This window comes from Mycteria americana, chromosome Z, assembly GCF_035582795.1.
Source record: "Mycteria americana isolate JAX WOST 10 ecotype Jacksonville Zoo and Gardens chromosome Z, USCA_MyAme_1.0, whole genome shotgun sequence".
In the NCBI taxonomy this organism is placed as follows: Eukaryota; Metazoa; Chordata; class Aves; order Ciconiiformes; family Ciconiidae; genus Mycteria; species Mycteria americana.
In genome coordinates, this window is record NC_134396.1 from 16,995,257 (window position 1) to 17,020,961 (window position 25,705).

Below are 25,705 nucleotides of genomic sequence, written 5' to 3' on the forward strand. Positions count from 1 at the left end.
AGGCCACAAAAGATGTCATTTTTGCTAATAAAATCTTACAGCAAAAAAAAAAAAAGTAAAGCAATACTTTGAAAAAAGCAAAACTGTTTTCTAATGCTGGTAGACAGGGCAAGTAAAAATTAGCTTTCAAATATTTTACTTTACACATAATGTATATACACTAAAAATTGAATGTATCTTCTTAAGCATGTCATGTCTTCCTAGCCTTAGAATCATGACATTTTGAGTTTGGGAGAAGATTACCCTAGTTATTAATGGGGGAGAGATCAGAAGAGAGTGAAACTCAGAATATTAATCCTATTTACATGTACAACAGGGGCTTAGCTTTTACTCTTTCTGTGAGCAAGAATGTCTGTACAAACACAACTATAGCATGTACATACTGTGGCACCATTTTTAGGGTTCCCACACAATAGTTGATTTCTCAGAGAAAATCACAGCTTTTCCCCACTGTGCCTGCTCTATTTAGGAACTGTGAGGCCTGGGATGAGGGCAGACAGAGCTTACAGAAACCTTGTGGGCTGCCTCAAATCTGTTTCTGCCTCAGTTGTTGCCATGGAGCTTTGGAGAGTTTGACAGTTCAGGGCAATCACTGGATCTCATATTCACTCCCCATTTTCATGTTATTTTTCAAAGAGGCTGTGGCTAACATTTGCTGAGGAGGATTTCTCTCCACAAACTTTGCAGCACATACTAACACTGTCAGCTAGGGCCTTAACATTTAAGGAAAGGGTGCCGTGTAGACAATTGAGGGCATCTAAGCTTGTCCAGGAAAGTCCACTACCCCCTGGAGCCTGGAAAATCCAGCATTTCTCAGGGTGCAGGTATAAATTAGGTTTACTTTCTCTCTGTTGAGCTAAAGGTTAAAACATGGTTTGAGAATGCTAAAAATAGTGACCAGAATACACCACAGGATGCAGCCGCGCAGGTCTATATTATATTTAGCAGTCCATAGCTGACTACGCCTCTCAGCTAGACCATGAGTCTGGCGACATAACCACAGTGCAGGAAGGGTCTCACAGCTCCTCTCTTCTCCCCACTCTATCTGCAGCTGGAGCTTTGGTTATCTCCAATTTTCCTTCTGGAGTCTGGACCATCTCTTCCTGTCTATCTGTTCTTTTAAGAGCTCATGACTGGGCACTAGGATACTGCATGGTAAAATGAGAAATTATCATCTCTTTCCTACTTCTCCAGTTACAGCACTGTGAAGGAACAGCGATAACCTTTGGTAAAACGTGTTGTGAGAAGCAACAGTTTTTCCATAATTTCATGAGAATCATAACATTGACTTTGAATTTTTTATAAAAAACAGACCTCATAAAGCAGAATGTGAATTTGGGAACAGCGCTCTCACAATGAGTAACCTCATGTATGCCAGTTGGTAACAGGCCTGTGCCAAGCTCACGCTGCTCTTCCCTGCTGCCGGCACATCGCTTTACGTCCCTGATACACAGAGGTTGTGAAGATGAGGGAGAATTTGTGGAAGATTCCTTGCTCAAGGGTTATCCATCAAGAAGCCTAGCACCTCTGTCAGCAGACTTGTGCAAAAAATTCTGCACAATGTGCTGGCAGTACACTTATGTGTCTGAAGTCAAATTAAGACGGTATCACTTCTACTTGTCCCTGCCAGCACACAGCCTCACAACCTCCCTGAATCTGCCTGAAACTGAGGGCAGGGGTTTCTGATGTTTAGTCACAGTGGTATAGCCCCACAGCAATGCCTTGAGGGAGACCTGAAACAGGGATCAGTGGGTTATGCTTCCCCCTCTTCCTATACAACCTTCTGATGCTCTGTGATATATAAAGGCCGGAAGAGTGTTGGGCAGAATTCTTGGTTTTTACCCTGAAGGTATAAAAAATGTAAATGTCAGAGTGTAAACATTTGCCAGAGGTTTCCTCTAATCATGATTTTCTGCAGGTCTGCTGACAGTGATTCATGCAGTGTTCATGTAGCTCCTCAAGTGCCAGTAATCATGAGAAGTGCCTTTAGCAGTTACGCTGTGTAGTCCTGATCGCATCATCTCTGCCGACAAGATGGTGGCACTACTTGGAGTTGATAAAAGCACCTGCGGCAGGTGGAAGCCTACACTAACTGTTTTTCCTCCCCTGGCAGAGACACCTTACGTCGGGTAACATAATTAATAGATGATATGTTATATTTTTCTCAGGTTTATTACATGTTCCACTGATTTGAATGGGATATTTTTGTTCATGCATATACCTATTGTTGCTAGGATTTATAATGTAACATGACCAGCCTGTTAATGCCTTTTGAGATGATCTGAAGTTAATCAGCATGTTCAAATGCCCTTGCTTCATGCTCTGCAAGTGCTATGGAAAGTAAATTGTGCTTCACATTCGTTGTCAAAAAAGCTCTTTCATGACAAGAGAGAGTCTCAGAATTGATTCTCTTGGGGAGGAATGAAGTGGGTTCTGCTTACTCTGAAGTAGGAAATTCATCCTATCCTAACATATAAGTAGAGACCCTCAGAGATAAGAAGAAAGGACCTCCAAAGCATGCTGTATGTTCGGTGGTGCCTGTCGCAGCCCAGAGATGAGAGTTGCCACTGTGCATTGTTTTACCTCCCTCCAACCTACCACTGCAGTTGCCATTAGTGGGTATTCCTGCCACTAACACCAATGGGTTGTGCCCCACCAAATGAAAGCTTTTGAATTCCTGATCTTGGATATTGCTTGAGAGTGAGTATGTAGAGATAAAGCACATCAAGTAAAAATTTAAGGTGGTCTTCATGGCACTGTAATACGTATTTTCAATAAATCTGGATTCCCAAGAAAAGAACTCTGATTCCACAGTTTACTGCTAGAGCTGGGAGGAGCACTCAAAAGTACAGGTTCCTGTTTGCCCATTTGCTGCTAGTACTTGAGGCAGACAGCTTTTTTTCCCAGAGGTAAGGCAGAAATATGAGTGAATGAACCACCTCTTAACAGAAGGGAGTGCGCTAATGAAACATTTATACACCACCAGTGCAAAAGTCTGAAATTAAAAATTGAAAGGCCTATTCACATTACAATTTGCTTTCAGGATTGGCACTAATTGGCAATGCTGTTGGCAGTCTCAACAGGGAGGGCAAGAACTGAGTAAGCATGGAGACTTACTCATCCAAAGAAGTGGTTCTTCCAGGTCAGGCTTAATGCACATTTACTATGCAGAAAGGCAAGCAAAGCACTGTTGTTGCTGATAGTGTAACTGTATTATTTGGAGAGCCTTGCATTTCCCAGGTCTGTCAGCCTTGTCTAGAGATTTTCTCAGGTGCTAACCCCACTCTGTCACTGTGTTTTGAAAACTGCTTCTTGCAGATGTGGACTTTTGTCTAAATATGCAGAATCAAAGAAGATTCTAAGCAGTGTAAAAAAGAATTTGATGGACACTGCCTAGTTCAAAAAGGCAATGATTTGAAGACAACTCATGTCATAAAACTGATGCAATAGCTACTACAAAACTCTACTTTTTGCATTTGACCCATTAAAGCTATAACATGGGGCAGATGTTTGCCCTTCTAAGACCCTTGTTCCACCTCTTTTCATTTTTTTGTCTTGAGTTGCATACTCTTTCTCGCTGACTTTTGTGCTGGTTTTGGCTGGGATAGAGTTAATTTTCTTTACAGTGGCTGGTATGGGGCTATGTTTTGGATTTGTGCTGAAAACAGTGTTAATAACACACTGATGTTTTAGTTGTTGCTAAGTAATGTTTGCACTAGTCAAGGACTTCTCAGCTTCCCATGCTCTGCCAGGTGCAGAAGAAGTTGGGAGGGGGCACAGCCAAGATAGTTGATCCAAACTGACCAAAGAGCTATTCCATACCATATGACGTTCATGCTCAGTATATAAAGCTGGGGAAGAAGAAGGAAGGAGGGGACATTCAGAGTGATGGTGTTTGTCCTCCCAAATAACCGTTATGTGTGCTGGAGCCCTGCTTTCCTGGAGAAGGCTGAACACCTACCTGACCATGGGAAGTAGTCAACGAATTCCTTGTTTTGCTTTGCTTGCGTGCGCTGCTTTTGCTTTACTTATTAAACTGCCTTTATCTCAACCCAGGAGTTTTCTTACTTTTACTCTTCTGATTCTCTCTCCCATCCCACTGGGGGGGAGTGAGCGAGAGGCTGTGTGGGGCTTAGTTGCTCGCTGGTGTTAAACCATGACAGTCTTTTTTGGCATCCAATGTGGGGCTCAAAGGGTTCGAGATAATGACAGATTTGATTGGAATGTGCTAGATTGAATTTATAGCTGTTATTGCTGTTTCGCTATTAATCAGCAGGCTTCTGTGCTTGCCATAGGGCTTGCTTGCCTTACTGGATATTAGTCTAGGGCTTGTTAGTGGCTGCTTTTTTGCTTTTGCTGCTTGCCGTGCTGCTGTACTGCTTATCATCTTATTCTGCTGTGCTTGGGAACATTTTGATAACAGCAATGGTGATGCGCCTGGGCTGGCAGATAGCCAGGGCATCGCTGCTGTTTCTGTGCTGCTGTAATATAATATTTGGTTGACTTCAAGAACAGTCTCCTTAGTACATCACAAAATACATTTTGTTATCCCAAAGAAGCAAGACTTGCAAGTAGGCATAACTAATAGGCAAACGTAACTAATCTACAGCTACAAATTTCTGCTCTTGATAGCATTTACCTTTTTGGGGGGCAGTATCCCAGTCTTCAAAAGGATAAAAGCAGAGTAGAATCAGTATAACATAAACACAGAAGTCTGTATTGTAAAAGCTACAAAGATTTGTTGCACACTGCAAAGTTGCCGGACAGGCTGGAACTCCAGTGTGAACTCGAGTCGAAGGGACTGTGACCTGTGGATGAATCCACATGGGAGCAGGACACCCAAAGCGTCTGTGCCCATGGATAAGCCCATGCCAGAGCAGGTATATCTTGAAACGTCTCTGGTGATGGTTATGTCTGTGCCACAGCAGGTATGCCTCTGAAGGGATTGTGGCCCAAGAATAAGTCCATGCTGGATAAGGTACACCTCAAAGCATCTGTGGCTGTGGATAAGTCCATGCTGCAGCAGGTACACCTTGAAGCATCAGTGGCTGTGCATGAGGCCATGTTGGAACAATTTTACTTCTGAAGGGACTGCAGTCTGTGGATAAATCCAAGCTGGAGCAGGGGCAAGGGGAGCAGTTCATTGCAATGTTAAACCCGATGGTCTGGTCCAAAGGGACCAGGGGTGGAGGTTGTAATGGATATACCTTTAAATTGTTGTATCCCGGGGTTTGAGTTGCATGTTATGGTAATTACTATAGCAGGGACCCCTTGTTGCTAGCCAGGCCAGGAGCAAGGGGAGGAGTTCATTGCAATGTTAAACCCTATAACCTGGCCCAAAGGGACCAGGGGTGGAGATTGTAATGGATATACGTTTGAATTGTTGTAACCCATGATTTGAGTTGCATGTTATAGGAATTACTATAGTCGGACACACCTGAACCAACAGAGGACAAGCCTTACAAGAAGCAGTGCAGGTGCAGCAGTGACCCGAACTGCGCTGGCTTTGGTGCCCAGTAACTCCACGCAAGACACCACCTCTCCTGTCCTGAGTGACCACCGTAACAGATGGAGCCCAAAGTCATGGACTAGATGAATTCAGTGGATATTTTGTGGACATTTATGGACATTTTACAGACATTTTACAGGGGTGGTCCATAGTCTAATGGAATGACATCTGTGTATTATATCAAAGGATGGGAATGGTGACGGTGGGTAATGAGAATGTATTGGATAGTGTGGGACCTGAGCATGACGTAAATGGTATGGAATAAGGGGTGGAGAATGTGCTGGTTTTGGCTGGGATAGAGTTAATTTTCTTTATAGTAGCTAGTATGAGGCTATGTTTTGGATTTGTGCTGAAAACAGTGTTAATAACACACTGATGTTTTAGTTGTTGCTAAGTAATGTTTGCACTAGTCAAGGACTTTTCAGCTTCCCATGCTCTGCCAGGTGCAGAAGAAGTTGGGAAGGTACACAGCCAGGAGAGTTGATCCAAACTGACCAAAGGGATATTCCATACTATATGACGTTCATGCTCAGTATATAAAGCTGGGGAAGAAGAAGGAAGGGGGGGACGTTCAGAGTGATGGCGTTTGTCTCCCCAAGTAACCATTACGCATGACAGAGCCCTGCTTTCCTGGAGATGGCTGAACACCTGCCTGCCCATGGGAAGTAGTCAATGAATTCCTTGTTTTGCTTTGCTTGTGTGCGCGGCTTTTGCTTTACTTATTAAACTGTCTTTACCTCAACCCACAAGTTTTTTTACCCTTCTGATTCTCTCCCCCATCCCACTGAGGGGGAGTGAGCGAGCGGCTGTGTGGTGCTTAGTTGCCAGCTGGTGTTAAACCATGACACTTTTCTCTGGTTTATTCAATACACTGCTGCAATGTTCACTTTCCTTGCCTGTCATTTTTACCATATATCAGCTCCTTTGATTCCTTGCTATCACTTCTTGGTAAAGACCCTGGTCCTTATCATCAAGGCCCAATTACAAAACCAATCATTACCTTCTTAGGTGTCTTTTCATGCTGTCTGATCTATAGCTCTGATTTCCTGGCCATTTTTCTACACCTCTTCATGCTTTTTTCTAGTGTTTCCCTTATACCTGGTGACCTTGTGCCAAACTTGTCAGTAAATCTCTTAGCCAGTTATTCTTCCAGTCCTTCAAGACCACACAGAGCATAAGCATTTCCCAAGCATTAACAAGCAGGTATATAATGAGGGAGTTTTGAGATGCATTTTATTTCTTTTCTTGTATTTTGTTTTCAATTAGCTGACATGAGAGCACTGAGTAGTGCAGATAGTGAACAGCTGTACCAAACCATAGGACTATTTTCCTTAATTATAAATTATGCAAAGATTGTGTTTTACTTTCAATTTGTGCAGTGCTGACCACAACTTGTGGAGAGGAGGTATGATCCTGCTGGAAGGAAGGGGAGGAAAGGGACATTTCCTTGCCTGAGGTGTGGGTACAGGAGAGGGAGAGAGCAGTAGTGGGGTAGGAGTAGCCTGCCATGGCTGTGCAGCACAGAGTGGGTGGCTGCTGTGTGTACTGGGGGAGGACAGACAGGGAAAGTTGAGCAGATCAGGGGATGGCTGCTTGTAAATGTACAGGCGGAAAAAAGCATATGAATGGGTGAATGTTCCCAAACCTGAGCCTGGCTCTTGCTGTAGCTGAGGTTGGACCACTCTGAGCTACACAGTTCTCTCCCTGCTCTCCACAAAATGAATCCAATGCCTGACAAGAGGTGCTCAAACTTTATTAAATATGGACATCTTCTTAAAAAATGTTTTCAAAATGAGCTTCTCAAGTCATGCTAGATATTCAGTATTTTGTCACAAAGTACATCACTGACTTGTGACACTGAACTGCGAGCAACAGCGCTTTTCCCAGGATGCAAAACGATGTAAACTTCTATTTTTGCTGCTTGTAGCTTTAGCTCTCTTTTAGCAACTATAGGCAGCATAGCACCCCTCTTCTGTTTGTGTAAGATAATGTTAGCAGAGCACGTGATCTGGCATAGCCTATAGGCCAGAGCAGAACAATACTGTCACTTGTCTTCTGTAACTCTGGGGTGACATAATAAATCTTGAGTGCCTTCTCAGATTTCAATTTATGGCATAAATTAGAGCAGTTCAGTGACTATTCTAATACATGCCTTGCTGCCCCCAGATTACAGGGGCTGTTCTGGCAGCTGATAATAACTGAAGTGTAGAAGCACTTTGGCTAGGTTCTATTTTTTCCAGTCTCATCTCAGGCAGTAAGAAAAGGAAGTGACAAAGATCTGCAATGTTGCTTTTCACCACCTGGCAATTTTCTTACACATTGCGAATTCCCAGGTAGGAAATTAAGCCAGTTGTTCTGCTATGAGAATGACACTAAACCAGAGGCAGAATCTGACTGGAGGAGGTTTGGCTTTAAAATCCGAGGACTCAGGAATTACGGGTAAGTCCAGGTTTTGGAGATACAAGAGCTCATGTGCAGAACCTGGAGTACTGAGCAGGAACTCTTTTCTCTGATCAGTTAAAATTATGACAGTTAGGTTTGGAGTAGTAGATGTGTATAATTCATTTAGCCAAAATGAGTTTTTGTGTTTCCGCATAAATCTCATGTTTCCTTATCATTAAGTGTTGGTATAGGCAAATTTCTGGGTCAAATTCTGTCCCTATTGACTATTATAATCCTCTTCCCCAATAAATTAACTTCTAGGCATTTTAAGGGCCTGATCTAAGTACTGACAAGAAACCACAGAGAACTATCAGCTTTGTTACAACCTAATATCCAGCTTTAATAGCTCTTTCAAAGTAGAGAAGGACTAAGATTTGGAGAATTTTATATAGTTATTTTTCCTTCCACTATTAATCTGATAATACATATAGTAATTACAAAATTTTAAAAAAGTTTTTTCCATTTACCATCTGGGAATACTGGATAAACTGGTCAAATTACAAACCTGAAAAAGGGGAGACTTGCGTTCTGGTTCCTACTTTCATTACCTACGCACTGTGTTAATTAGACACAGTAAGTGCCTAATCAGTAAGTGGTCTGTGCTCACAATTCTTTTTCTATGAAATGGAGATGATATCTGCTCTGTAGTGATGCTGTGGGACTTTATTCATTACCAAAGCGCTTAATCTGTTTTGATTCCACAATTGGATTAGCCCAGGGGACCCTGGGCTGTACAGGCGTAAGCAAGTAAGGCTCTGGTGTATATTTATATGTAATACTAGTACCCCAGATTAGGACCTATGTTATCATTATAGACACCTCAGAACAACAACAACAACAAATAATATTTTCAAGATAATGTTTTAAAAGAATATTTTAAAAATTGACAAGGCAACTAGGTTTAAAAGCCATTTAGGTCCTTAAAGATGAAGGAGTTGTCTAGGAGGATTTGCAAAAGCTTTCAGGTGCCTCGCTCCGGTGATCTGCTTTGGTTTCAATGCCTCTGAAAGCCTGGCCACAAATCCCAATGTCAATGTCCGTTTCAAAGTCAAAGGGACTTCTTTTGCTGCAAGATCGTAACTAGGCGTCTGTAGCCTTTTGCAAACGATACGAAGCTGGCAAAGCCGCTGCGATAAACTGCTGATAGCTCCTTTTTAAAGGAACAGACGGGCGTAGAAAACCCTATTGGCAGGTGAAATGCCTGCCCCTACGGCATAACCCACGGCATAACCCACGGCACCGCTCCGGAGCATAGCTCGCTGTCCCCCCGCCCCGCCGAGGCGCACCTTGCGCACCGCCCGGCGGGGCGATCCCGGCCGGCCTCGGGCGCTGGCAGACCCCGCTGCCCTCCCCGCACCGCGGGCTGCCGCCGGCCGCCTCCCTCGACCGGGGCAGGCGGCGGGACCGAGCTGCCGGGGGCAGGGACCGCCAGCCCCGGGGCGTCGCGGCTTCGCCCCTACCTCCTGCCTCCGCTCGCGGCGCCCCGTCCCTCGCACCCTCCCCTGGCCCGCAAGCAGACCTAGCCCGCTGCCGCCCGCGAACCGCGCCGCCATCGGAGCCGCCGGGTCCCCGGGCGGCCCCTCCCTTTCCCTTTCCCTTTCCCTTTCCCTTTCCCTTTCCCTTTCCCTTTCCCTTTCCCTTTCCCTTTCCCTTTCCCTTTCCCTTTCCCCTCCCCGCCCGTTACCTGCCACCCTCCCGCACCGCCCCGCTCCGCTCCGCTCCGCCGCGGCGGGTCGGGCCGGGCCCGCCCCTCCGCGCCATTGGCTCCGCCCGGCCCGGCCCGGCCCGGCCCCGCCCCGCCCGCAGGCCCCGCCCGCCGCCCGGGAGCGCGGTGGCCGGCCTGGCCCGGGGAGCGCCGCTGCCGCCGCGCCGCTGCGCTCTGCGGGGCGGGGACCGCGGCTGCCGGCGGCCGGGCGTGCGGGCGGCGCGGCTCTGAGCCCCCGGCCATGGCTGAGAAAGTTTCGGCGGCTCCGGAGCGGCCGCGGGGCGCCGGCCACGTCGGCTCCTCTTGCTCCGGCTCCTCCTCCGGCTCGGAAACTCTCTCCGAGGAGGGGGAGCCCGGCGGCGGCGAGGTGGCGGTGGCCCCCGGCGGGACGGCGGGGCGGCTGCCGGGCGAGGAGCAGGCGAGCCCCGGCGGGCGGGCGGAGGACGACGCCTCGCTGGAGGAGCGGGATGAGGAGGTGCGCGGGGCCGGGGCGGCGGCGCTTGCCTCTCCCTCCCGAGGCACCGGGGGTGCGCCGGGAGCCCCCGCCCGGGGCGGCCCGCCCGGAGCGGGCGGCGGAGGTGCCCCCTGCGGCGGGGAGCGGCTTCGTGCCCACCGGGGTGCAGCCGCTTCGCGTCATCTCCCCTGCTAAACCCGGGGCGTTCTTGTTCCCGCTCCCCCGGCTCTCGCCCCTTCTGGCTGCGATATTGAGGGTTGGGGGGTTTTGTATGGAGGGGTATTTTTTGTTTTAAGAAACCTTGTTTTTTCTAGCGTGTCACCTTTGGATAGCGTTGCTCTAAAGCAAACTCTTCGATGTCAGACGGAAGTGATAGGCAAGCCCCTAAACTACACTAGTCCTCTTGGGAGAGCTAATGACAGGCTGTGGATTATGGAGGAGCTCTGTGGGTGATAGATCTGTAGCGTGATACGCGGATACGCGTGTTGTTCCCTTCCCTCCCCTCCTGGTCTAGCTGCAATACCTTCTAATGGCTCTCTTAAAAACAAAACAAGACCCCCACTGTGTTACAGTGAAGTGACCCTTTTGTGTCTGAGACCGATTTTTTTTTTCTTGTTGCACGGTTCGCACTCCTTAAAGGTATTTCTTGCCCTGACCCCCAAAGCAAGCGCATTGTTTTGTCTGGCTGCTGCGTACTTCGCCTCTGTACATAATCTCTTGTACGCCTTCGCTGAGCGGCTGACTTGCCTTTTGTTGTGGTCAACTTTTTAATTTGCTCTTAGGTGGTGTTTCTTTATTCTGTGCCTTTATGCGGCTGGATGTGCAAAGGTTTTTTTGGGAAAGCCTGGCGTTTTTAAAGGAATATCTGCGAAGCGCTGGCTGAAGTTATTTGCGACTAGTTGAGCTGTGGTTGCCAGGAGTGATTCCCTCCAGAGTAATGGCTTGTTTATGTAGTTCCTGTTTTCCCCTTCATTCCCTGATGCCTCCTCTGTTCAATTGACACAACTGTAGGACAGCATGGTGAATTGGATCTAAATATAACTTTCTCTATCCCCTTCTTTTTTCTTTAAATGCTCAAACTTGGACCAGCTTCCTGGTCTGTTTCAACTGCATGAGCCTACAAAGGGTGGAACGTATTTAAAGCGAAGTGCATTTATGATAGTAGTAGAATGAATGTGGGTATATCCACATAATTTATCTTTTTTTATAGAGATGTGAACTTGCTTTATTCACTGAACTGAGTAGGAGCTCTGTAGCTGCTGTTAGCATGGTGCTCACTGGTAGGTAATTAATATACCCTGCTTCTCGGCAGGTCTTGTGCGTGTGGGCTGGGTGCTGTGCGTACCACAACTATGTAGTGTCTAGTTGGTGTGGTGCTCAGTTGGTAAGCCTGCAGAAATACCGTGTAGAAGTACACAAAGGCTGTCTGTTCAGTTAGCTGAACTCACAGCTGCTGCAGACCAGCTAACTTCTGGTTAAGGCTTTTTATTTCTGTGTGTGCTTTGGAAATGAATTGCAGGCACTTTTTGAGTTGAAAGTATAGGGCAGGTAAGCCCAAAAAGAAGTCAACATTGCTTTCATTGGAATTTGGAAATTCTACATGGGCAATCTGATACCTCACCTGCAGTTAGTAATGCTAGAAGATACCAGCAAAACTAATTTTAATGTAGTGGGAAAGGTTGCTTAGAATATGCAGCCTTCTTTCCTCCCCTTTATTCCCTTCTGCTAGATTCCTGTGTTATCTGAAACCAATCTTTTTTTGTCTGTGTTTTTTGTGCTTTGGTTTTGCCCACCCTTCCATTTTGGTGTAGTCAGTGCTTGCAGCTGAATTCCTGCCTACCTGCAGAGCCACCTGACAAATCCGCCTGTATAATCATCATTTTTTTGTGCAAGGACACCACAATGCATTAAGAGTGCAGAAATAAATTAATGCATGTTAATTTGAAATGAGGGAGCATCTATGTTAATTGCACACTGAAACCTTTAAGGGTAGTGGAAAAAGGCAAGACCAAGGTTACAAGATTACAAGATTATTACAAGGTTTACAAGATTATGGCCATCAGTTACTAAAGTGTTTTTGATGTCTTACTCTGAGATCTTAGACATATGAGAATTAAACATGGCTTTAACTTCATGTGGGAAGTACTTAGCTTCTGGAACGTCAGTGTGTTGAAGTGCTGGGGATAACAAACACCTGAAACTCAAATGAATTCAAGCAAATTATTTGCCCATGCTCTTGTGAGGTTAGTGGCTAATTGCTGACAGAAGCAGGCAGGATGGGATTGCATGGTGAAGGGCACTCAAAGCAAACACTACATAGAGGACAGCTCACCCCTTTCCTAACACAGCATGGTTGTTTAGCTTGTTAAGGATTATTTGGTATTCTCTTTAGAACTCTTCATGTTGGAAAGAGTGTTTTCCAGACTGTCAGGGGAGGAGTCAAGGCTGGGCAACAGCATGTTTTCTGTTGTAATCTGGCTGCTTCTACCGTCTGTGGGTAGTCAGTGCCAGACTGGGATTATGGGGAAAGGGATAAATGCAAAAAACCCCAGGATTCTCCCATTTTCCTTTCTGTTGTGTTTCTACCTTCTCTACACTAGTTTTCCTTTTGGCAAAAAAAGTGACTGTGAACAGGAAACATGTTTTATGAGGTTTATTGAGGCAAATAGTGCCAAATGTCATTGGCTGCATTAGCTTCTCTCATTAAAAATGTTTTACAGTCTTTCAGTCCAGCATGGGGTATGCTTTTTTTGATGGTGGCTTCCAAATCTTAGTGTTTTACAGGGCAGGTGAGACCTCACTTGGGTTAATCTTGTTTCTTAAAAAGAGGATGAGGGCAAGCTACGGATTCCTTGCCTACATCGGTAATCTCAAGGATCTGAAGGTGAAATTGTATGCCTTGGAGTTGTCTGTGTTTTCCATCTCTGTCAGCTGACCCACCGAAAGAGCTTATTTTTCTATAAACCTTGTCACAGTGACTGGGAATATGCATTGCTTACCAGAGCAGAGTAGCAAGCCAGGGAGGATCAGTAGTCTTTCAGAGAGAATAATACTTTGTCATATAGCACAGCGGTCTTGGTTGGAAATGGATCCAAAAGCTTCTGAACCTGCCAGTGTCTTCCAAATTACCACAGGGAGTCCTATTCATTATTTTAGATGCTTTAAAAAACACCTTAAACAAAACCACTCGCAAAAAAAAGGGGGGGAAAATACGGTATTTCATTCTCAAATAATTTCAGTTCTTCCTCTGTAAGTTAAATGTTTGGTACTGAAGGGGCTATCAGAGTTGATAAGAGTTGATCCTGTGTTGAAAAGGTGATGAGCAACACGAAAAGACAGGATTTCTCATGAAAAATGTCCACTGACCTTTGAAGTTGATTATTCTACGTTTTCTTCTACTCTGTAGTTGATGTGTGTCATCTATTAAAAAAGATACTTCACTGCATGTAGTGAGAAGAACAAAAGCTTTTTCTGTTGCTTTTAACTCTTCACCTGAATCTGCCTTCTTGCTGTTTATGTTGCAATCTGTTGTGGCTTCAGGAGGACTGTATGGTGGGAATTAATTACTGGGAAGCTAAGATTCTGTCATGAAAGTGCTCATAGCAAGGTGAAGAGGGTGGTAAAGAAAGTATTGCTCTAAAAGCTGCTCTTTCACACATTTGTCTGGAAGCATATGTCCACTAGAGAGCTGCAGTACCTCCAGCATTACAGATTGTCTGCCAGATCTTCACCCCAACAAAGCTGTTGTGTCATTTGGGGGAGGGGTGGAGATCAAAATGCTTTCGGATAAAGTAAGCAAAGAGTGTGTGAAGTGATGGCAATGTTTACATGTGCATCCATGTATAATGGAGATGGTGGTAGTTCTGTCAAAATGTCCCTGTGACCTAACTAGTAGTAATGTTTTTGCTACCTTTCTCTTTCCCCTCCTGCTTATCCTGCTGAAGTACTAACCGTGGGGCATGCTTAGGCCATGTGGGAGATACCGTAGATAAATTTTTATTTTAATTGTTTCAGACTTTCTTGTCTCTGACAGTGATGGATCGTTCCCTGTTGTAGCTCACCCTGATTGTTACAGCTACCTAAAGACGATGGCCTAACTGCTAGAGTGTGATCCTTAGATCATACTAAGACATAGTAATGCAGTCATAAAATGTATATTTCTCAGGGTTAAAATAATTGCAGTGGGATTAAATAAACGCTCATCTAGCCTAGAGCAGCCACAAAACTGTTCTTATCACGTGAGCCAGAGAAACAGCTTTGCTTTTGGTTTTTAGGTGTTTGTGATGTGACCTATAAAGTTAAATACTTTATGCTTTAAGTCTGTAGGGCTGTCTCAACAGTCATGTAAAACACTTTCTTGCTTTGCTTTTAGTATGAAAAAATGTATGTTTGTCTCCTACTTTAAACTTTCTGTGTGCAGGATAGGCCTTTAAGGTGCGTGCTGCTATGTACCCTTATTATCTCAGGCATGCACTGGGACAAGGAGAGACACATGTGGTTGAGGGCTTTATCTAATACAGCTGTGTGTTGTTGCCTGAGGTTTTAGATTATCTGTACAATAGTAATGTTTGCAGCTCTTTGGAGCTTCTTTTCAAGACATTTGGTGGGTATAAATAAGCCTATAACTAGAGCATCTCCCTTCCCAGTTGGAATCAGTGAGAGCTGAAGAAGCAGATTCATACATTGAGTTGCATATCTGTGTTCATGTGCCAGAACTATTTAGATACTTAAAATCCTCCTGGAAGGAGGTGGGTGAGGATCTCATAATTACAGTCTTCAAACCAGAATTTGAATCCATTTGCAAAAATGGTTGAGTGGGCCTTTTGCACCCTTTACATTTTACAGGCAGCAGGACATAGTCCTGAGGCTAGTCTTCAGGATCCCTCGGCATTTGTACGCTCGACTGTAAAAAAAAAAAAAAAAAAAAAAAAAAAAAAAAAAGTAGAGAAACATCTTTTCTGAAAAGCTGCAGCTCTGTAGAAGGAGGACAGCCTAAGTCCAGCATAGTCCACTGCCTTTGACAGCATTTTGGCTAGATGTAAGCTGCCTTGAGCTGCATGTCAGTTAACATAACAATGTGGCACTACTCTTGTACTATGAAGAAGCTCCATATGATGGGGCTGCTCTGCTAGTAGTAACAGCTTGTGTAAAGTTGAGTTTACACAAAGGGATAAAAGAGTCCTAGGTCTTGAGGCATAAAATACGAGCACTGTCAAGTGCAGTGCAAGTGAGAAGATCCCCGAGCTAGTGAGATAGCAGCTAGATAGCCTTTTACTGTGACAGTCCATGTAATGGGATAACTTTCCTCTTGGTTTTGTTAAATATTATGCGCTCTCTCCACCCACTGCCAAAGCACAACTGGGATCTCAAAGATTGCCATGCTGAAGCATTAATACATGTCAATTACTTGGTTTCTGATCTTGCTATTTGGGTTACCCAGAGCTGGCAAACATTAACTAGCAATGCTGTTCTGTACAAGACATGAGAAGAAGCTATTTACCCTTATTTTAGAGGCAAAAATCTGAAATGTAGAATTTGGGGACTTATGAAAAGGGGTGTGATGAATCTGAGAAGATTAGCAATGTGAACAAAGTCCTTGAAGTTTTCTGTTAAAGCTTCCTTAGGCAGAATTGCTCTGACACCAGGCTGAAGGTTTTATCTTATACCCAATACAGTGAAGCAGATGCCAGTTACTACGAACTTCAGTGAGGCAGGCTCTGCCTGTTCTGCTGGGTTGGGAAATGACCTGTTTAGGCTCTGACTTGAGAGAAATACTAGTCTTTTTAATAGCTTGATGAGTGAAAGAGGAAAGGATGAAGAACAAATAATCTGTGGGTTTTTTGTTTTGTTTCTGTTGTTGTTGTGTTTTGTATGGTACCAAGCACAGCAGCATTCTAGCTTGTGTTGGGAGCTTCTCACTGTTATGGTATCACAAATGGTACTGTGCTTGCTATTGCTAAGCCCCTTTAAAAACAGTGATGTGGGCTTTAAATACTCTGCAGTCCAACCCTCCCCAAATTTTTATCATTTACTGCTTCAGCCTTCAGATTTGTGCTTTTTCAGCTCTTCTTTTGCAGCTGTGGAGTTTAAAATTCTTTTTGAAACAAAGTTTTAATAGTTGGGTGGTATTGGGTTTTAAGACATATGACTGATGAGAGACTTGTGCTTAAAGTCATGAAATGCTGGTAGGTCTTTCTGCAGTGATGGAGGGGAAGGAAAAAAGAAGCAGGTACTTGAGGACAAGCTAGCTGAAAAGATGAAAAACCTGGGGGAGTAGTGGCAAACAAACTCCACTTTGAAATCAAGCCAGGAACCTGTCTTAGCTTTTGGCTTACTGAGCCAAGTAAAGTTTTACTCATCCTTTCATAGCTGAAAGGGATGCTCTCATCAGACTTCCCAGCTGAAAGACTGTCCTGCTCCATCCAGGGAGCAGTGGGATGAATACCTTGCCCTCCTGTACAAGTGTAATTAAGCTGAGGAATTTGTGCCGTTCAGAGGTGAATTACAAGTATGTCAAGGGTTAAAGCTCAAGTGTTCTGCTGTATAAATAGCCTGGTAGCCTTTGCCACAGATTTCTTTACTGACTGCCTCTACATTTCAAGTGTGAACCAGGGATGGATGCAATACTTTTTTCTTTCTTAACCGGTATCACCTACAGTCTTGAACTTGAAAAAGAGGAATTTTTTTTGCTTTTCTGATCAAACAGCTCTGGAAGTGACTTTCAGGAGAAGCAAAAAAAGAAAGAAGCCATGTGCAAGCTACAAAAACCTCTTCCGAAATGATTAAGTGTGGATTAAAATAACTGATTATAGGATGGCAACCTGTATAGCCAAGAAAGATGAATTCCTTATTGCCTGGCAGAGGAACTTGTGTGTTAGACACATTTTGCGATGTTTTATTGTAACAACGGTGTATACATCAATATATCCTTTTTATTTTTATGTATTTAATTCCTAGAGGGTAGTGCTTATATGCTGAGTGACAAACTTCCTTTGTGAGGCCCTGCTAGTGGGACTATATAATTAATTGCACCTGGACTATTAATGATCCCATTGTTTTTAATAGCCTTGCAATCCTGAGGAAGAGAGCTGTGCATGAATGGAGCAGATGAACTACTGCACTAAACTGCTAATTTGATTTTCATTGTTACCTCAGGAAACTTTTACTAGAATGTAATAATGCTGTAGCTATGGCTCAGTGGATGCTTTCATTGTAAAGCTGTTAATTTAGGCCATATAACAAAAGCATCTCAGATGTCTTTCATGCTGTGTTTCAGGTTTTGTGCATAGTACATGACAGGAAAGGGCAGGGCAAAATGTGCCTGATATATTTTGTTCTGAGCTAGCCAACAGAATAGATTGTTTACAAGAAGTCACAGGGAAAACCTTTAGCTCAATTGGGTCTTTATAGTTTTGATAAGTAGATGGGCTAATGTAAACACTCTGGATGTGTTTTAACCTGTTATCAGTGGTTCCTTCCCCTTCCCGTTTGTTCAAATACTGGTGGTGTTAACACATTACACCACTGGAGGCCATGTTCCAAAGTTAAAGGTGGCATTGATTTCCTTGGGGCAGCTCTGCAGTAAGCAGACTACTGCATATTGAATTCGCTGTACGTGCTTTTAGAAAATGTGGGTCTAAATTACAGACTGATTAGCTGAAACAGCAAGGAGGTAAACTTGAGCATATCGCTTATTGGTCATTGCGGAGCAGTGACAGTCATTGACTTTCTTGAGTTTCATTGAGTTCTTGTTTGCTGAACCACAGACACTGTATTGGAATTAAAGTGTGGGCTCAGGCTTGCGCTGAATTCTGCTGAGAGAGCGTATATTCGCTCACACTGACTACGTATTAAGATAGTTAAGTCGCATGGCATCTTGTCTTCTCATAAAGAAGACGTGTTAAAGAATATCAATAGTGGTTTACAATGCTATCGCTCTATGCTGAGTATTACCTTCCCTCCTGGCACCTGTTTTTGTGGTCTCCCCTGGTTTGCTTCCATCCGAACGCAGCATGCTTAGTTTTAAATTCTCATCAGAGGTAATAACTCGTGGCTGAAAATTGAAGCAACTGAAACTTTAAGGGTTACATTCAGGCAGCAGTGGTCCTACAGTTAAAGTAGGAGAGTTACAGGTAGGGTAAGGGTGTGAAAAAGGAGGAGGAGGAGGAGAGAGGTTTGGTTAAGGTGTAATGATGTGCACTAGGGGAAAACCTTCTTCACAGTGTTCAATATCCTTTTTGGTTCTAAGTATGTTACTATTAGCATTGTGTTAACAGGGCCATTAGACTCAAAATGAAGGAAGTAGTATGTTAAAAATATGTAAAAACTTATAGCCACACCATCAGGCACTTTGGGTGTACGCACTTTAGGTGAGGGTGAGGAAAAGTACATCTGAACTTTGATATGTCAGTAACCACTCAAACAGCTGGGAGGTGCAAGCCCTGCTGTTACAGCCCTGCGTTACCTCGCCTGCATGCTTCCTAAGAGAGCAGCTGTGCCAGGAGCTGTGGCATTGTACCTTGTGCACAACAGAGGAATAGCCTCACAGCTATATGCGCCCTGGTGACTTACAAGCAGGTAGAGACAGGTTTTATAGCTGTAGGAGCTAAAGGGCTTTCATTCTAGGTCTGCTTTCCCAATATGACGCTCATAAGTAGTGTTTTTTGGCACGGTAATTAAATCAAGAAAAAAGTAAATTGCAGAAACTGCAGATGACAAATGTAGATATATTAAGTCATAGACCTGTCACTGGAAAACAAAGGCAGAATGGGAATTAGCAAACTACTCATCTCTGAGGACCTGGGCTCTAATCCAGGACAAGTTGGGAACGTTTTTTAAAGTAAGTGTGTGCTAGTGTCTTGCCTGTAGCTAGTTGCAGTTACTGAAACCTTGCATGCTTTTTGAATTTCTTTAAAACAAAACCCCCTGTTATTGTTGTAAACAAATTACTTTAATGCTAGTGATCTACTCATAATTACATTAATGCCTTTCCTTTAATTCTTTCCATATGGGAGCTTTAATAGATGGTGTTGCAGAAAAGTTATTTTGACATTAAAAGTTCTTGTGTGCAGCTTCTGGAAAAAGGATCCTACAGTTGTCTGATGAGCCTGATATGAAGAAAGACTTTTCACAGAAATCTCATTCCTACAAAACGAACGAGGCAGCAGAAAGAGCTTTGCCTATGTAAGTAAGTAGCACAATCCAAGGGGAATGGATTTGCGGGGTGAAATGGCTGGTGTTGAGGACAGTGTTCACCTTGTATGTGTTTCAGGGGAACTGACTTCAGACCAGCTCTAGTCTGATCCCAAGGGGCGATGAGCTGGTATGCTGCCAGTTGTGCAGGAGCTGGGTATGCTTCAGGGCTTCTCAGAAGGGCTGTAGGAGCCTTGCTGGCTTGGGCACTGATGGTGTTGCCCCCACAGCAGCCCAGTTTAGCCACCTGAAGTTCTTGGTCGGTGCCTGGCCAGGTTTTTCTAGTATGTGTTGAGCTTCATGCAGCTGTTGATTCATGAACTGTTTTTTCTGGATAAGCTTCAGTTGAGTGTGTCTGCAAGAGCTGCAGTTGCAGCTTTGGTTACACTGTAAACATAAAATCATTTCAGTTGAAATTTCTGGCTGGGTGTGGTGTTTTTCATTAGTTATTAATTCCTCTGTCCTCGTTGATTATTGTTGAGGTAATGTGCTTCCATGAGAGAATTAACAGGTGGTTGGTGTGTTAATCCTTTCTGTTTAGATTTGAGTTTAGTAATCCACCTCCTAGATGTCTTGCCTGTCTGTGCCAGGCTGGCCTGCCAGCCTAAGGCTGTGATTTCTGTCTGCCTTACTTTTTTTTGAATAGGAACTTTCTTCCTACATGCAGTTACTCCTTGGCAGCTTCTTCCCTATGTTTAGGTATAGTTGCTTCTAAACAGATTTGCCTGTCTCCTAGGAGACAAAGCAATAGCATTGCGCATGATTTTAATCCTTAAATATGTTATATGTACATAAATAAACATGGAGAAAATACATTCTTCCCTATACTTCAGGGGGTGTGGCAAGTAGAATGGCTTGGCCTGTTTTAGTCTCTGATGGTACTGCTAACAGATGCCTCCTACGGTTTAGTAGTGATAACTGTGCAATGTCTGTACTTGTTCAGATAGCATCCAGATAAAGCCAGTTAAGCTGCTTAAATAAACCTGTGGGCAAGGCATTCCCATAACAATAGATATTTGTTTAATCTAAATATAAAGCTAGCTCCCAAGGTTTAAGGACTCCACTGAAACCATGCAGTTTTTGCAGAAACCATGTGTGTAGGAGATATTTGGTCTTCAGTGGGTTAATGGTACTTACGTACCAGAAACCTTCAGAAGATTCTTGAATTTGTTTTTAATATTATGGAGCGTATATTGACAGAAGTTATGCATAAAAATGTATAGCTGTATTCATTTCTTTTAGTGTTAGGACAATTATGACTCTTCTCTTCCTGCAAGATTTTTATAAGCATAAACAGACACATTTTTTAAAGATCCAAGTAATCTAAATAAAAGTGGGGGGGAATTAACTATGAAGGCTTTTTCTTAGAGATCTAGCACTTAAAATAATTCCAGTGACCGCATTCGGAGGTGATGTGGTAGAAGGCCTTCTGAAGTCTCCGAGAGGTGTCCTATACGTTGCTGATCACTTCAGCACAGCTCCTGGGTGTTTGGAGTTGTAGCACAGCACTATACAACTAACCACTAAAGCACTTGGAGACCTTTTGTAATCAGACTTCATCAAAACTATAATCGTCCATTTTACTATATTGTGCTCATCATGCATTGCTCGAATGCTCTTATCCAGTGGCGATTATCCTGTAAGTGTTTTTATGTGGATAAGCAGACATGAAATGTAAGCCCATGTAAAATGTCATGAGGCAAAACCAGTGTTAGACGTAGATTAACAGCTGAGTCAAGCCTTCATTACTTGGCTCTTGGTTACACATAGACGTAACGCTGGTGTTTTTGAGGCTTTGTTGAATCTGGCTGAAGTTGTCAAAAGAAATCAAGTTCTGTTTTTCCTCTCTGCTTCCCTGGCCTGTGCCATTTGTGACTGAAGGGTGGCTTTGCAGAGTCCCGTCTCGATGGCTGCAGGCCCAATTTGCTGAGAGCATCTATAAACAGAAATAAAAATCTGTCTTGCCTTGCAAAATGGTGAGCTGTCTGCCTTCCTCGGCCCTCTAAAGCTGGAATCCAGGTTTGGTGCTCATGAACACCTGTGTAAATCTATCGTATTTGGTGTGGTTCAGTAAGTGTGTCTCTTCTCAGTGAAGTCCTTGTCAGACGCTCTTGTTTCCCTGCAGCAAGTACAGTTGTACTGGGCGCGGGTGGCCAGGCGGGTGGGGGTGTCCTCTGCGAGGGGGGGCCGGGGGTGCCCTGTGCCAGACACAGCCGGCTCCGGTGGACCCACCGCAGGGCACAGCTGAGCCCCTCAGCCAAGATGGTGGCACCTTGGTGAAAGCGTATTTAAGAAAGGGCAGAATGCTGGATGGCAGTGGGGAATGTAGAGGAAAAAAGTGTGAGAAGCAGCCTTGCGAACAGGGAGGTAGGAGGAGGAGGGAGAGAAGGTGCTCCAGGCACCAGAGCAGAGATTCCCTGGAGGAGACCACACTGGAGCAGAGGAGACCACACTGGAGCAGATATCCACGCTGCAGCCCGTGGAGGAGACCACACTGGAGCAGATATCCACCCTGCAGCCCGTGGAGGAGACCACACTGGAGCAGATATCCACCCTGCAGCCCGTGGAGGAGACCGCACTGGAGCAGATATCCACCCTGCAGCCCGTGGAGGACCCTGGGTGGGGGCAGGTGGATATTTGCTGCAGTCCATGGAGAGCCCATGCCGGAGCACATTTATCCTGAAGGACTGCAGCGTGTGGAGGGGATCCGTGCTGGAGCAGTTCGTGAAGGACTGCACCCTGTGGGAAGGACCCACGCTGGAGCAGGGGAAAGGTGTGAGGAGGAAGGAGTGGCAGAGAAGAGCTGTTACGGTCCGATTCCAACCTCCATTCCCCGTCCCCCTGTGCTGCTTGGGCGGTAAGAGGTAGAGGAGTCGGGGATGAAGGAGTGAAGTTGAGCTTGGGAAAAGGGAAGAGGTAGTTTTAATTAGTCTTTGTTTCTCACTAGCCAACTCTATTTTAATTGGCTATAAATTAAATTAATTTTCCCCAAGTTGAGCTCATTTTGCTTGTGATGGTAATTGGTAAGGGATCTCCCTGTCTTTATCTTGACTCATGAGCTTTTCCATCTTATTTTCTCCCCATCCTGTTGAGGAGGGAGAGTGAGAGAGCCACTGGGTGGGTGGCTGGCAGCTGGCCAAGGCTACCACAGTCCTTCATTTATGTATATAATGCATTTCAAAAACTTTCTAAAAGGAAATAATCTGAAAAATACTTGTTACATGTGTTTAGGTAAATGTAGCTCCATGCACTTTTAGCTGACACTGATTGGCAGCTGGAACTCTGCTCAGTTTGCAAGTTAATTTTTTTTTATTTCCTGAATGCAGCTCTATAAGCTCATTCTCTGTTTACTGTTAAGTGCATTTAACACTTAAAACATCACCTCTGGTGACTGATGTTGGCTTCTCTGATGCTGGCTCTTGACTTCTCAGCTATGAGCTTACTTTTTCTCTAAATGTGCCTGGTGGTCTTGCCATGTAACAAGGACTAGAAATTAATTTAAACGTGTAGTAATATCTGCATACCTTATGAACAGTAGAGGTGAAACGAGGTGTTGTCTTGTCTGCAGAGCTGTTGGAAGTGGCTGTTGGTGTTGGCTTCCAAATGAACCCAGCTCTTCTATTGGAATATGGAGTGGGTCCGTAAGTGTTTGGTTCTTTGCAATAGGTATGCAATCATGTTGTTGCTCCTTTGGGGAGAAGCTGTGCATGATTTCTTTATGCAACAGTATTTTTAGAAGGTCACTCAAGTTGTGTGTAAAATGTTTTTCTAGCTTTTTTCCCCCTGAAGTCCCTGAATGTATATAGGGAAGTGGGTACTGCTGCTGAGGTCTGTAGAGCTGAACATAAGTGGGTTCAGGTATGGAGCTTTAACAGCTACCCCTGTAGTGCTACAGGGTATGTATATCTGTCAGTTGTCATCTCATAAGAAGAAAAATCAGTCACTTGAAAACTGGCAAGTGTAAACAGTAACATTGGTTCTGATTTCATAATATAGAGAGTTACATTTGAACTGTGTGCATCTCCAGAGTGGGTTTACTGTGTGGAAAGGTAAGACTGTTTGATTTTATTTAGGGAGAAGATAAAATAAGTCTATGAAGAAGATGAAATACTTAACCCAATTTTTTCAAGCTCTCTTTTAATTTATCTGACACTATCTACTCTCCCAGTTACTACTGCTCTCTCTTTGTTCATGTAGGTAGAGGTGTAACTTCTTTTTCTACTGAGAGGGAACAAGATTAGGTTAATAATGGAGTCAGTTGAGAAGTCTTTAAAAATCAAATCAGTATTTATAGTGTACCCTATTACTTCAACTTCAACAAATATTTTTGTAAAAATATGTGGAATTTTGTCAAAGGTGGATGTTCTAAGTATCTTAGAGTAGCAGCATGAGGCAGGGGAACATAGCATTAATCAAAACTTTTTTTTTTTTTTACAATATTTTTAGCTTTATGAAGAAAGATTGCCAAGAAAAAGCCTTTAATAAGGAAAAAGTTGAGGGTTTGTCTGTTCTGACGCTGGATTCACTGGTCATTGAATTGCCAAGAGTTTAAAACCTTTTTGTCATCTTAAATCAATCAGTCTCTTTAATGAATAGTTGTGTGTGAGTTTAGGATTTGAGTTGCATGGAGGCTGGAATCATGCTGTTACTTTATACGAAAGACTGAAAATTCCAGGACTAATTGGATTAAGGTATTTTTTTCCCCAACAGGTGCGCTCTCAGGAGAGGCACAAGAAACCCATTGCTTTTTCCCTTGTTCTGTTGATTATAAAATGGGCACAAGGGCGGGGGCAGGTTTGAAAGAATATTGCACTGGTAAGCTAAGGGACCTGCAGCACGGGACCAGTGCTGAGGTTATCTGTGGCGGTGTGCAGCCCACTGGCCTGAGGTTGTCCGGTTTGATGGCTCAATTCCATGTTCACGTGGCATGAGGAATATATGCGGCCATGCACCTGGAGTTGTGATTTGCTGCCTTCATTTTGTTACTCTGCGTGTGCCTGGCTTCAGCCTTGAGCGCTTACTAGCATGACTGATTTATCAGCTGTGTTATGGCCCTGGTATAGGTTTAAGACTGTAAAGAATTGGTTTTATAGAGTACTTTCCAGGCTTTTTTCTCCCCCATATTTTTAGTTTATTTTCCCCAAACTAGTTGTTACTTTTCTCTTCTGTGGGTGGTGGTTCTTGCCTTAGTTCAGCCACCAATGCGTGTTGCTGTAGAAGAATCATGTAAGGTCTTTTCTAAGCAATAAAATTCTTGTAATGAGGTTTCTATTCCAGAGGTGTGTGTTCAGTTGGAGGCTGAAGTTGAATATCTGTGTTTAGAAGATACCGTACAGGTGAAGAGGTTTTGCAAGTGAAGTAAGAGGTAGCCTGGCTACTTAAAAACAGAGAGGAAACAGAATAGTTGGCTTATTTGCGTTGGCCTAATTTAATGATTTCTGTGGGACGCTGCTACTTTATCTGCAATGTCAGTAGTGAGTTCTCACATATATACCCCTAAAGTGGATCTTTGAGCAGAAGAAATGCTGGAGCTAGTAGACATTTTGCTTTCAAACTGATTAAAGTTGTGTGTCTGTGTGTGTGTACCAATGACCTGAAAAAAACCAAAGCATGGGAGTCTGAAGAGGGTTGTGGGTTTTGCTTGGTTTTTGGGTTGTTTTTGGTTAATTTTTGGAGCTATCTTCTGCACTGTGCAACTACTTTCCAGGATGTGGATTAGCATAACACCTCTGTATTAGTAATTTAATCTGCTAAAGAGCTGCCATGCATACAAGTCTTTTCATAGTGGCATTACACTTCTAGGGAGACCTTGTTCATTCTCCTGTAGTCTCAGTCTGGATCAAAACACTTTCTCCTTTCTGTCTAGTAGTAGTTTTGTGGTGTGTAGACCATGGAGGAATGCATTAATTATCTACGTTCACTGTGCTACAAGAGGATGATGGATTTTGAATGCAAGTCAGTTGAGTTTTACTTCTTGGTAACAATACAGATATTGAAATCGATGCTGCTATTTTTTTTCCTCTCACAAGTTATGCTTTCATTGAAAATAGGGCATAGGAGAGCATAGAAAACTACTGATCAAAATTTGTTGACAGCTAATAACTATTTTTCTTCAGTTAATGCAGTTGAGGAAGGCTCCTGACGAAGGGTCAGTTGGTACTAATATCTAAATGTAACATCCACATTTTTTAGTGTACCAGGTGGAGTACCTATCTTGTTACTGTAAGGACATAGTGTTCTTGGGAGTAAGAATGACATATGGTAAGAAAGCACGTGCACTGAAAGTCCACTGCATGAGTAGTATTATGCTGACCCAAATAGCGACATTGGTGGGCTGCTCCTGCAAGAACCTATGAAGTAACCTTTGCTACTGCTGGGTACCAGTACTCTGGTACCGCTGCTA

The 25,705-nt window shown here is 43.9% G+C and overlaps 1 protein-coding gene across 1 annotated transcript in view; it reads left to right on the plus strand.

Moving 5' to 3' along the window:
* Positions 1 to 10,067: 10,067 nt before the first annotated feature.
* Positions 10,068 to 25,705, plus strand: part of MAST4 (microtubule associated serine/threonine kinase family member 4) — a 308,358-nt gene continuing 292,720 nt past the window's right edge. The window contains exon 1 of the mRNA XM_075488550.1: positions 10,068 to 10,131. The gene's annotated coding sequence lies outside the window, so the exon portion shown is untranslated. The remainder of the gene's footprint in view (positions 10,132 to 25,705) is intronic.